Below are 13,992 nucleotides of genomic sequence, written 5' to 3'. Positions count from 1 at the left end.
AGTTTACAATGAGCAGCCTGCGGCACAGACACCGCCCATAAATTTCCCACAAGAGCCAGAAGGTGGCCAGACCAACATGAAAACCCAGCAGACCTGGCTCTGGATACGCTGTCTGGGACCTAGGGTGGCCCGTGTTGCAACACTCCCCCTTTGTCCTGATGGCAACTGGCAGTGGCTGTGATGCCTACAGGGACAGTGCTGTTCTGAGTGCCACTATTGTTCCTCCTCTGTTGTTTTCTGGAGAACCACTCTCAGGTGGCTTCTTATGGATCATCAGTGCCCACGGCAGGAAGGGAGGACTACACTGCACAGAGGACCACAAAGCAAGGATGTCACGGTGTAGAGCCAGGAGCGTGATCTAGCTGTGTCCCTGCCACTCCCAGCTGTGACACAGGATGAGTCAATTCATCTCCAATTCTCTGATTCCTCATCTGGAAAATGGAAGCAAGACTCAGTTCTATCCTATGTCCTTCAGGGGATTAAACTGAGGCAAAAGCAGTTCCTGACATCAAGGATCAAGGAGAAGGCAACACAATGACCGGTCCTCCTAGGCGTCTTTTTGTGTAGATGCTTATTTAAAAAGAAAGAAAATTTGCAGGGGTGGAGTATGAGCTTGGGATGAGCACACTGAGGAAAACCCAAAGACGCAGGCTCAGGAGATGAGCTCCCTGTAGGTAAAATGGGGGGGGGGTGGTGGTGGATGCAGGACATGACAAGACATTACCTGCATCAGGAGCCACCCATCGGCTCTTGCTTGTATCTGAAACCCTCTTCCTTGAGTTTTTCACTTGGTTATTATCTTTTATTTTTAAATCAGCTTTAGTGAAGTGTACTTTGCATGAAAATCAGAAACAGCCCAGGAGAGAGTTAGTTGGTTTTGGATGAATGATGGTTAAGGTCATTCATTGTTCATTCATCCAGTGAGTATTTATCAAGTTCCCCCTCCCCCATGTGCCAGGCACTAGGTAACGGTGATTTGGGGAAAAGACATGGGCCTGGTCCTCATAAAGCTTATAGTCTGCAGAAGGTCAAACACAGAACAAAGTAATGCAAAATATAAATGCATAATTACCAACTGTGACATGTGCTGTGAAACAAAGAAGAAATTTCTATAAGATGGAAAAAAACAACATTGGGTAGATGGGACGTATCGGAGGACTCAGTGCCTGCATTTTTCCATCCTTTCTCCCCACCCCCCAATTCCACCCGCCAGCTACTGTTCAGAAGATCACAGGTCCCTGCTCCATGCAGGTTGGTGTGATCCTGACTCAAGGAGCGATCTTTTGAATGTCCAATAAAAACGTGCACATATCCCCAGGTGTCAGGCTGCTTTCAGTCAGTCCTGGCTGCAGCCCTCTTTGATGGACTCCTTACACATCATGATTATTTGTGTTTTACAGATTCCGAAATTGTTTCACAACAGTACAACGATTTGTCCAAGATGACAGCTAGGAACGTCAGACCAGAGCGTGGGACTTTTGATAGCGAATCAAAGGCTATTTCTGTTCATCACACTTAAAATAAAATCCATAGCCCACAGGTCCTGAATGTCACAGCCCAGCCTCATCCCTTGCCACCTCCTCTCTTCCTTATCAGACTTCATCTTCACAGACCTTCCCAGGACATGACAAGACATTACCTGCATCAGGAGCCACCCATCGGCTCTTGCTTGTATCTGAAACCCTCTTCCTTGAGTTTTTCACTTGGTTATTATCTTTTATTTTTAAGTCAGCTTTAGTGAAGTGTACTTTGCATGCAATAACATTTACTCCTTTTCAAAGCCGTTTTAGGAGTGTTATGGTTTGAATATGAGGTGTCCTCCAAAAGCTCCTGTGTGAGACACTGCAAGAATGTGCAGATGTAAAATTCATTAAGTTAGGAGAACCTTAACCTAATCACTGATATGGATTAACTGGGTGTAACTGTAGGCAGGCAGGGTGTGGCTGGGAAAAGTAGGTCATTGGGAGTGTTCTTTGGGGATTTATATTTTGTCTTTGGTGAGCAGAGCTAGCACTCGCTCTCTCCCCTACCCCCTCCCTCTGGCTGCCATGCCCTGAACTGCTTTTCTCCACCACACCCTTCTGCCATGATGTTCTGCCTCATCTAGGGCCCAGAGTTATGGACTGGCCGACCATAAACTGAACCTCAAAGTCATGGGCCAAAATAAACTTTTCCTCCTCTAAATCGTTCTTGTCAGGTTTTTTGGTTGCAGCAATGAGAAAGTTATTAACACAAGGAGTTTTGACAACTAGGTAAACCTGTTCAAGCAACCTCTGTTAAGGTCGAAATTCAGACAATTTCCATCACCTATAAGGTGTCTCCCGCCCCTTTGCAGTCAATCTTCTCCTTATACCTCTGGCAACCATTAGCTTTCTCTTTTTCATTCTTCACATTTTTTCTTCATTATTATCTCCTCAGAGGCTTCTGGGAGGGATTCCTCCCACCACCACCTTCAAAGCTCTCCCTCACCCCCACCTCCATGATTCTTTCAGAGTCCCTGGCTATTCTCTTCCTATCACAAACACACCCATTTTATTCATTTATTTATTCACTCTATTTCTTTCTTCTCTAAGCCACATAAATTCCATAAGAGGAAGGACTCGGTCCTCATTTATACTCTTATAAGGCACACTGCTTGGCACATTTATGAGATAAATGAATTAATTAATGCACAGATAAAGCAACACTGCTTCTGTGTGTGGTGGCTGTGGGTTCATGGCTGAATCAGAAAGAAGTTTAGCACTTAGGGAGCTCAGGATCACATGGAAGTCTTGAGAAGGATGCACAGATGTACTAATACATATAATCCCTAAGGCTCTTGTAATGCACTTCTTATGCACCTACAATGCACTTAACTGTGTGCCAGGCTTGTTCTAAGTCCTTATATATATTCACTCATTTAATCCTGGTGACAACCCTATATATGGAGAGCACTACTGTTGTTTTTAAAATGAGAAAAAAATAGGCACAAATGGGTTAAACAATTTACCCCGACTCAGCCTTGGAGAAGCCAGGATTGGGGAGCATTCTTTTTGTGCGGGGTTGATTGATAACATGCCCTAAGAGAGAATAAGGTCAGGGATCCAGAGTACGGAGAAGGGTAAAGGCTTGTCCTGCTCAGAGGAGGTCAAAGCCTGACGTCAGTGAAAGACTAACTCTTGGGAAACTAGAAACAGTGGCAACGTTCTCTGGAAACCCTACAACCGGTCCCTTGTGGATAGCCAGAAACAGCCCTTCAAACCCAGAGGCAGAATTTTCAAGCCTCCAAAGTGAGGTGTAGTCAGATGGGACGGGGGCTTGCCCTCGTATTGCTCTCCAGAGGTGTCCCATCACCGCAGGAACAGTACAGACCAGAGCACCAGGACTTCAGGCGGCCTGGCTGAATTGGTTCCACACAACCCAACACAGAAAATACTGGAAACTGAGGCTCCAGTCACAGGGAGGGCATGCACCCAAGGATCTGTCCCTCCGCGAGGCCATTTCCCAGAGGCCTGCCGCGCCGGGCTTGCAGTTCCCTGATGAAGACAGTAGGTGGCAGTAGGTCGTGAGAAATGTCGGCCCTCGCCAAGCCCTAGGTGCGGAGACCCAGCCGGGAGAAAAACGTGGCTGGGCTTGGGCGGCCGCGCCGGAGAACCGCGCCCCCGGGGTGGGGCGTGGGGCCGCCCAGCGCTGCGCGCCTTCCCGAGACGAGGTCAGCGAGGACCTGGGAGGCAGCGCCTGGACAGAGCTGGACCGCGCGGGCTCCTCGGGGCTCCCGGTGGCTGTGCTGTCTGAGGAGTCCCCGGGACCCTAGGCACCCTGGTGGGAGCCCAGAGCGCCGCATCCTGCCCAGACTGTGTACCCGGCGTGGGGAGTCACTGCCTGGACAACCTTTCTATTATTATTATTATTATTATTATTATTATTATTATTATTATTATTATTATTATTATTATTATTATTATTATTATTATTTAAACTGAAGAAAAATCCACAGTTCAGAGAGGTTAAAGGGACTTGCTGTGGCCAGATAGCTCCTGTGTGGCTGCGTGGGGGTTGATTAAAAGCCAGTCCCCTCTAACAAGGCTGCGTTTTCCCACTGTGCAGGTGCCCCCCGAGGGAGGGTCCTACTTTAAAATGCCGGGGTCCAGCCAGGTGCCCTCTGCTCTATGTTTACTTGGCTCAGCAGCCGTGTGGCCAGGAGCTGGTGTTTGCACTACTCGGAGGCAGTGCCCAGTAAGGGAAGTGGCACCTCTGGGTGCACTTGGGGTGCTCTGAGTGCCTTCCCGAGTCCTAAGTACCAGGCTGCGGGGCCCTGGCAGCGTCCCAGTCTGACCCAGGCTGCCCGGCAGGGTCTTAACTCGGAACCCCATTTGTGTCTACATCCTCTAATCTCTATGCAGCATCTCGAGCCCCTGTCACCACCTCTTGCATTTAAAGCACGTTTTCTCTTGAGTATCTTTACAACCACACTATGAGGAAGGCAGAGAAGAGTGTTTGCATTCACAGGAGAGGAAACCGAGGTCTCAGAGAGGCGATTTGCCATGGGGGTGCAAAGCAAATTCACAGACAACCGGGTCTTGAACCCTGGTCTTCCAGGGGCTGCCTCTCCAGTAACAAGGCCTCAGCAGGGGGTGCTGGTGCTGGGGCCCAGAGCCTCTGGCCGGCCAGGCAAACACCGCAGCCCAGCCGCAGCCGAGGCCGCCCGGGTGCTCGGGTGCCTCTTCCTCTCGCTCTGCAGGCGGGAGCGCGGACAAATTAATTCACGCTATCTTTACATTATGTATAATGCTGCATGATTTTATTTTGCTTCATTCCCGAAATCTTTTACAGTAATTAGTAGCCGAGTAAAATATAAAAATTAATGCAATATAACACTTTAATGGTAATAATACACCATCCTGTCTAATTAATAAAATCTGTTGTTTCCAAGCACGATTATTTATTTGACAAATTGATAGCACACATCCTGTTCGTACCCTCTTTCCCAGCTCCCATCCTTTCAGTTTATTGAATAAAATTGTAGCAGGAAAATAAACAGATTGTCTTCTGACCTGACAAGCAAGTGAGAAATAAACCCCTCACTCAGACATCCCTAATTGTTCTCAACAATATTCTCTAACACATGTCCAGATTGGTTAGAAGTGAATCTTGATTCCCCCACCCCACTTTTTTTTTAAATTGTGCTTTCTTGTTTTAAGGGGGGGGAAGAGATCTAGCTCCCCTTTTCCTTTGGTGGTGGCTTGTATTGGGCCAGTTTGGGGAAATGAATTTTGTGAATGCATCCAGAAATTCTAATGGCCTTCCTCTGGCTCCCCAGAGAGAGAGGAGGTCCAGGCTGCTCTGAGCTGCTGTCTCAAGAACACTGATCTCATCATGGTGGAGGCAAAGGAGACAATCAGAAGGGGATCCTGTTGCAGTCAGATTAGAGGATTGTCATTAGGAGTGGCAAAAAGAAAACAGAAGAAAGAGTGCAGAATACACAGTCCTGGCAATATTCGTGGGTAGGGAATGGGTAGGACAATGTCCAGGGTGATCATTCATTTGTGAAACTTAGGAGGAGACACTGATCTAATTACAGACCTGAATGTATGCTATTTTATGTAACATGGGGACATTTTATATGCTAAGTGTGAAAATATGAAACCATTTTAAGCTATAAATAGAGCTTCAGAGAGAGAAGCAGGATACAGAGACACAGAAACAGTTGGAAAGAGAGAGAGAGACAGAGAGACTCAGAGAAGGGATGGGGTGGGGGAACCCAAGAGCAAGAAAGAGAAAGAGAAAGGGATTCACCATCTGCAGGTTATTTTGCTGCATTTTTCTCTGAAAGAAAAATTATGTGATGTGATCTGTGTTCGGGGAAAAGCTCTGCTATGCCCAGCTTTCAAGCTACATTTACTGTAATAAAAAAGGAAAAAAATCTCCAAGTGCACACAGGTGAGGAAAGTCACCCCCTCATGGAAACTGGCCTCAATATACACAGGGATGTGCGTGCAGGCGCACGCACACACACACACACACACACACACACACACACACACACACACACACATGAATACACCTGCTTGTACAATCCATGGATGAGTCTCCAGAATCCTTTCTGATGAAAAGTTCTATGATTTTATGTGCATTTGGTCCAACACACACACACACAAACACACACACACACACACTGCTGCAGACTCATGCATACCCCATAAATGCATACACACCCTGCTGAGCTCAAGCCACAAAATTAATAATCATTCATCATCTCTAAGACTTGCTGGGTCACTTTCTGGACCACCACAGAAATCCTCACTTCTGCTGAAGTCTCAATAATCTTATCAGCCCCTCCTCTTGTATTCCTCTTCATCTACCTCCCCATCCCTACCACCAATTTTTGCTAATGCATTATTTCAATAATAAATGTAATAATAACATACAAATTCAAATAAGATTTACCCATGCAGTAGGCAGTAACTCCAAGCTTTATGCTGGTGCACAGGTACACAGAAGGTGACTAATAAATGCTGTTTGAATCTTTACCGTTTTATAAAATGCTTCCCTCTAAAGTGTTTCAAGACAGGGATTGCCATACCTATTTTATAGATGAGGTCACAGGTAGTTTCTTTCTAAGGGGAAATAGTTGAGATGTTCAAAGAAAAATTATTTATTGAACAACTTTTGGTGGGTTAAGTACTATTTAGACACCTTATTAGTCATTATTTCATTAAATCCTCACAATAACTCTGCGATGGGTCCAACAATTACTCTCAGTGTTATAGTTACTCAGGAGGTTTGTGTAATTGGCCTAACATTATACAATGCCTACATAAAAGGATGGGGTTTGAACTCACATCTGTCTGGATTTGGAGTTCCTCAAAATCATGCTATAGTTCCAACTCTGACATTAACTGTTGTACTACTTTTAATGGCATTTCTGAGACTCAGTTTCCTCAACTATAAAACAAAAATAAAAATTCTCACTGTGTTGAGTATGATAGCTTCTCCCCCAGAAGTTGCCACAAAGATAACTCAGTTGGTTGGGGCTGTACCTCGAAGGATCTTGGGGTTTCAAGCCTTGGTCTTTATCATTTGCAAAATAAGGAAGTAACTTGGTGAAGATAAATTGAGTTAAAACATGAGAGGGCAGCACAGTGCCTGGCCGTTGGTTGGACTAAACACATATTTTTGTGAAAGAGAATAGGAGGGGATGGAGGAAAGAATCAGGAGATTGGTGCCCTAGTGCTCCAGAAAAACCTGTGCCCCAACAGCTCTCAGGGCCTGGGACTGTCCAACCTGGGCTCTGCCAAGGAGTGGGCAGGAATGTTCCAGCGAATGGTGAACGTCCTGTAGACATGCTCAGTGCCATCGATCAATATGTTTTATGATGAATCTAATTAAGCTCTCTAACGAGGGATCACGAGATAACAATTTATCCCAGAGCCATCACTCATTAAAATGCTATTTCAGGAGATGACATCGTTCTAGCCTTAATTGGCGGAGTTCGCGTGACTGGAATCCCTTGGGAGCAGAGATGCCCCTTGTCATTTACTCGTCACCTCTGTAGTAAGGGGGCTCAGAAGGGCCCTGAAAGGCATGAATTCATCAGGCATGCAACAGTCCACACCCCATATTCCTGCTTCAGGCAGCTCCCTGGAGCAGGTGAGGCAATGGGTCCCTAAGGGGGACAGCAACATGCAGAGGCCAATCCAGAATCAGAAGCCCAAAACTTTAGTCAGTTCCACGAAGAACTATGAAGCCTTGGGAAATGACTGCTTCTGCTCGAGCCTCAGTTTCCACAGAAAAGGTCCTCCCTGCCTGCCTCATGGGTCATTTGGAAGATAAAATGAGACAGCAGAGAGGAAGAGCACCCAATTGGAAGTGGATTCTCCAGGCTCAGATCCCTATTCTAGATCCGACTGCTGTGCAACCCTGGACAAGTGAATTTCTGCACATTTCTGAACTTTGGCTTCTTTAAGTGCAAAATGAATCCCCAACAGTGCCTCCTTCCATAGGGTTCTTAGAAGGACTTTAACAGCTTTATGATCAGCCTGATTCCTGAGGATCCTGAAGACCTAGATATGATATAACACATGGCAGTTTTCTGAGGGAGTCTGTGACACAGAATATTATCTGTCCCAAGGACAAATTACAAACCAAAGCTACAGAGGACCTGCATGAGTCATGCTGCTTACACCCATGGGGGATCTAGAGACACTGGAGTTAGACCTTGCGTGGCAGATCTTTTCTAGTTGAAGAATGGGGGCAAGAGCATCCCAGATTGAGGCAGAAGTCCTTTGAAATAGGACCTGGAGTTGGAGGGAGTTAGTATGTTCAGAAGCCAGAGAGCAGAGAGGAGTGCTGTGGGTGGGTAGAGTGGGTGGCACAGTGAGAGAGGAAAAGAGGAATAACCAGGCAAGCAGAGGGCAGCGTAGGAAGTCCTTGAGTGCCCTGCAAAAGCATTCGGAGTTTATTATGAAGGCCATTGAAACCTCACAAGGGATGAGTTTAATGAACTCTCATTGTAGATCTTGGACCTCAGAAGGGGAGGTAGGCAGATTCAGGTGGTTCTGCCAAGGGAGAGGGGCTTGGAGCCTGCAAAGCAGAACTCATCTGCCCACCTAGACAGGAAGCCACTGGCCTGCCTCCCTGTGCTAAATGCCACAACTTTTTCTGAACCACATGGGACACCAAAAGCCAACAGTGCCTTGAATTTGGGGCTGCTTTTCTCCAGAAGAGACTAGTGGGCTGGAAAGTAAAATTTATGAAGCTACTATCATGTATCAGGAATGTAGCATTTCATTCTCCACTAGGTGTGATTTTCCTATTGCAAAATCAAGTCATTCCCTTGACAAAAAAAAAGGCAGTTCCCATTTTCCAAATGATGCATTTGAGACTCAGAAAGAACCAGTGGCTTCCCAGAGGCTACCCACTAATAGGAGCAGAGTCCACATTTGAACCATGATCAGTTAGTTCCAAACCAGGGCGTCTATCAATACAATCTCTCTTTCACCAAATGTTGTCACCTCTTGGACCCCCAGCCCTCTCTGGTTTGAAGTATGGGTGATTTGGCCCCATTTTTCAAAGAAGAATGAGACCCAAAAAGTTCTCCAAGAAGCATGATGCCCATGGACACTGTCCATCATTTCACTTTCTGACAGAGATGCAATTCTGCTCTGACAGGGATAGCGTTGAGGAATATGCTTTTGCTGGCACTGTGGGATGGATTTCATAACCAGATTCCAACCAGCTTTCCAGAAGCCATTTGCCCTTGCTCATTCCTGACTCCCAGGGTTGGATCTAAATGACAGTTCCTGGCTCTTTTATTTTTGAGGGGTAAAAGTATAAGAGGGGAGGGGATTGAGCCATTTTCCTATTGCATAATCAAGTCATCCCCTTGACAAAAAGGCAGGAGCAGAGTTTTCAGTTCAAATGCTTAAAAAAAAAAAAAAAGGGAAAACATAGTTAAAAATAGTTGAAGAAAGAATGCACCCCTAAATGTGAAACTGTTGAGATGTATGTATTTGTAATAGGACTCAAAGTGTTCATGACAGCTACTACTTACACTGTTTAAAAAGTTGCAATTAGTACCAAAAGGCTTGGATGAAGAAAACATCATATCATAGGCATATTTATAAAACAACTTCCATCAGCCAAAGGAAAAATGGACAGAACTCTATTACAAGCTTTTTATATTTGAAGAGCAATTTCTAATAATATATCTAGAAGCCATTTCTGAAATTGACTTAGTGTGCATGATCTGGGATTAATGTTTTCTGCAAAATCACATGCTCGTTTGAACGTAAACATTTTGCACTTCCGTTCCACCTCCTGGTTCAGAAGAATGCACCTCCAATGTGTAAAATGATCTATCAAAATTAATTGTGAATGCCCTAATCCAATCAAGTCCACCTCATTAGGCAAACATTTAAATTATTAAGTTAAATAGTGGGATATTTCAATATAATCTTGTTATGCTATTTTTATGGCAGTACAAATGCTGGCTACAGATGGGCTCAGCCTCTCAGCCTCAGCATTGTTGATGCGCTCACCACCTCTATGGCCGGATTTCACAGGGGCATGGCGTTGGTCTAGTCCCAATGGTGAACTCATTCCATCACCCCCTCAGAGATTACTGATGGTGCACCTACTATGTGCTAAAATTCAAAAGCTAGAAAAGGCCTTCAGAATTATTCAGTGGCCTCTTTTGCAGATGCAGGAACTGAGGCTCTGAGAGACTGGGTGCTTTTTTTTATGATTCACAGAACAAATTTGTGACAGAACTGTGTGTTGAACCCTAGCCTGCTAGGTCTGCCTCTAAGCCTCTGCTCTCCTTTCCCTGTTCATTTCTCTCTCTACTTAAATTCAAACACAACTATATGAATAAAATAGTCCCAGACTGTTCATATTTTAAACAATTAAGCACTTTGTGAAATTATTCCTTTCTGTCCCCATTTGATACAGATCTTTTCCCAACCTGGTTGTGCTTCACAGAGCTTTAAATAGCTTGTTCTTTTCAAATGCCTCCGGCCGGCAAACAGCTATTCATCATTTGTTATTTCCTTGAAGTCTAGACCAATAAAGATATGTTTGGAAGAAATAAGATCTCAATGCCTCTGATTCTGGCCCCTAAATTAGTCAGTGGGTACATGCAATGTTGAGAAGAGGAAACTAACTGGAAATAAAGCAGGTTAGAGGAAGGTCTGGCTATGACTAGGCTCTAGATGCCTAAATTGAGGTCCACTCTAGAAACCAGAGAAAATAATCCTGTCCTTATCAAGGACTCCCACTCCTCACTCTAAGGGAATTAAATCCATACTATCTATAGGTTCAGATTTCACACCAACTCTGGAGGCAGGTCTAAGGAACCCCTAGAGTCCACCCTACCTGAGGCCCTGACGTGCAGTGAAGAACTTCAAGTGGCCCTTTTACTGGCTGGTTCAGGTAGACATTTCTCTATGGAGTTGGAACTATCAAAATGCTATTCCCAAGGAAAACTCAACTTAGAGAGTACCATTAGTTCAAATAATCCACTCCCCATAGTATAGCTGATTCATGACTTTCTTGGACTCTAACCACTGAAACTTTCAAGGGCTCTTTCCTCCTTTTAGATAGAGGAATATATAGATAAGTAAATTAATCCACACACACATATAAATTATATTTTAAGATTTTATTGACATAAAGAGGCATTTATTAGGATTATAAATCAAAACATTTTCTTAGACCCCAAAATTCATTTTTTTCTGTTTTTTATGAGAATAGAATAAGATCCTTTTTATGAGTCCCTGAATGTCTTGTGGGCCCTGGACACTCAGCCTACTGTGGCTAATGTACAATCTGACCAGGCAAGGCCCAAAGACATGGAAGTCCAAGGAGAAAAAATCACCCTCTCTACCTCCATTTGGCAGGTAGGTGCTGATCAACCCCAGCACCCTGGCAATATTTGGCTTCTTTGGTTCTGGGCAAGAAGAAAGAGACTTGTCTCCTGTCCTCTTACTTCAAATTCCCCATCTAGGGACAGACTGAAAAATGTTGGTGTGAGGAGCTGATGTACTCCTTAATACTAATCAAACTCAAGGCTCTTCAAGATTGTCACTGGCGGGGAAAGTTGTTCTTTGCACTGGTCTCACATGGAACAACATTGTTCATACACTAAAACATGGCTCGGTCAGGTTTAGCACTGGCAAAAAGACCCTTCCAAGGGGAAAGTAAACACAGAGGGTACTGTGAGATTATGATTCAGAAGGACCTTTAAGAACAGAAGATGTGGATATTCGAGTCTCAGCAGAGGGACCTGGGTAGCCTTCATTTACAGACTGCAGGAATGGCAAGTTTTAAACACTGCTGGTAAAAAGCCAGTTTGGGAAGCCAGCAGTACCTCCTGAAGCTGAATGTGCCTGTCTCATGAGCTGACATTTCTACTCTTATTAGATTGAGCCATATGAAATTGCCAGTATTGGACTTCTTGATGTACAAAAAGGAGATTCATTTACTTTGATTCAACCCAGTGTATAACCAACATAAATGCATACATATGGTCATCAAAAGTTATGTATAAGAATGGTCTAGCAGCACCATTTATAATTGTCAAAAATAGGACACTACCCCAAAGCCTATCAACTGTAAAAATGGATAAATAAGTTGTGTACATAGAATAGAATAGTACATGTGATGTGAATAAATAAATCACAACTCCACATAACTTGGATGAATCTCACAAACAATATTTATTGAAAGAAGCCAACATAAAAGGCTATATATGGTATATATTGTATGATTTGATTTATATAACACTACTAATCCATGGTATTAGGAGTCAGAAAGCGGTTGCCCTAGCTAAAGAGGAATAGGTTTTCCTTAGACATCACCCACGGGACACTTTCTTAATCTGACAGCCAGTTTCATGAGTGTGTTCACATTAAGAAGACTCATCAAACTCTGATGATTTGCACAATTTTCTATATGTATGTTTTCCTTTCTTTAAAAGTTTGCTTTAAAATAAATAAAAAGCGGGCTATAAAAGGATTCAGGCAGCTGTTGGGGCAAAGACAAGAGCAGCTGGCTCTGGGAGGGCCTCCAGTTCTTGTTTGTGCCTGGGTGGAGTTTTTGATCAGTACAGAACGCAGGCTCTCTGGCAACTACTTCACATGTTTTATGTCACTTAGCCCCTAATATCGAGGTGGTTCCTATTATTATCCCCAGCCAATGAATGGGTAGAGAAACTGAGGAAACTGATACTTTGACAGTTTTGTACTATTCTCTCTCAAATACAAATAACTCTCCCAAACGTCAACAGCTTCCCTGTGCAGAGCCAGTACCTGACCCCAGAACCCTGACTCTCCCAGGCCTTCGTTCTTCATGCCCACACTCCAACCTCATCTAGGGGTAACCCAGGACAACAACAACACAACTCTATGATTTGGGCCCATGTCTTGCCTCTCTCGAATTTTCTCACTGGTCCCTGTTTTTATCCCTGCCCACCAGTATAGGTACCTACAACCTGTGAGATCCTTCTGCAGGGGTCAGGGCCTCACAACTATGAATCTCCTACCCAATCCAGCAAAGACACAATTTTATTCACACTGTCTAACAGGCTCAGGCCCAGCCAGACCATTCAGGCCACAAAGAAGCACAAAGAAGGAAAAAGACACCTTCTGTGAGAGGCAAAGGATGTGAGGTTAGCTGATGGGAGACCTTCTTCCAGCTCAGCCACTTAACTTTTATGCCCTGGAAAAATGTCGCCGCCTCTCTGGCCCTTATCTTTGTTATATGTGCAACGAGAGATTTGTTTATTCCTGGTGGCTCTCCCAGCTCTAGTACTCTGGCATCTATAAGGGGGTGCTCCTTCACCTGGACCATGAGGTACTGATACCACTGAGGAAACCTAATTTGCCCCGAGAATGGAAAAGGCGGGAAGAAACTCATCCCCTTGGTCTTGGCTTAGGTTTGTGTCTGAATGACAGAGACAGTCATAAACTTAATCTAGAAGGAACAGGGCCAGGCAAGTCTGCAGGGTAGCTGAAGGGTGTGGGGTACTAGACAGAAGAAGGGCTTAAGAAGCAGCATTCTGAAAGGAGAACTAGAATATCACCACATCCATGTGCAAACCATTACAATAGTCTCTTCCTTTTTGTGTTCATTTCTTGGCTTCTGCTCACCCCAACTGTTTCCTATAACTCAGTAGTATTTAATACAGAAATCATACCCTTTGAAGTTGTTTGCAAAATAATACATAGAGGTGACCATGAACATTATCTGGAACCAGAAATTTTTATTAGATTCTCAAAGAGTTTAGACACACTCACACGCACATACACACAAGGTTAAGAGACATGCTTCCATTTCAAACATACTTTTTTTCCATCCCCACCATATGCACCCTGGTTTGGAACCTCCTCACGAGTATCCTGGGCTATGGCGATCACTTTCTAACTTGCCCTTGGCTCCAACATCTTTTTCCTCCTATGTAGCTTCCATGGAACCTTCAACATTACCTTCCTCAATTCTGCTCTAAACATCTTC

The sequence above is a fragment of the Ictidomys tridecemlineatus genome, chromosome 4 (assembly GCF_052094955.1).
Source record: "Ictidomys tridecemlineatus isolate mIctTri1 chromosome 4, mIctTri1.hap1, whole genome shotgun sequence".
NCBI lineage: Eukaryota > Metazoa > Chordata > Mammalia > Rodentia > Sciuridae > Ictidomys > Ictidomys tridecemlineatus.
This window is presented reverse-complemented; position numbering follows the sequence as displayed.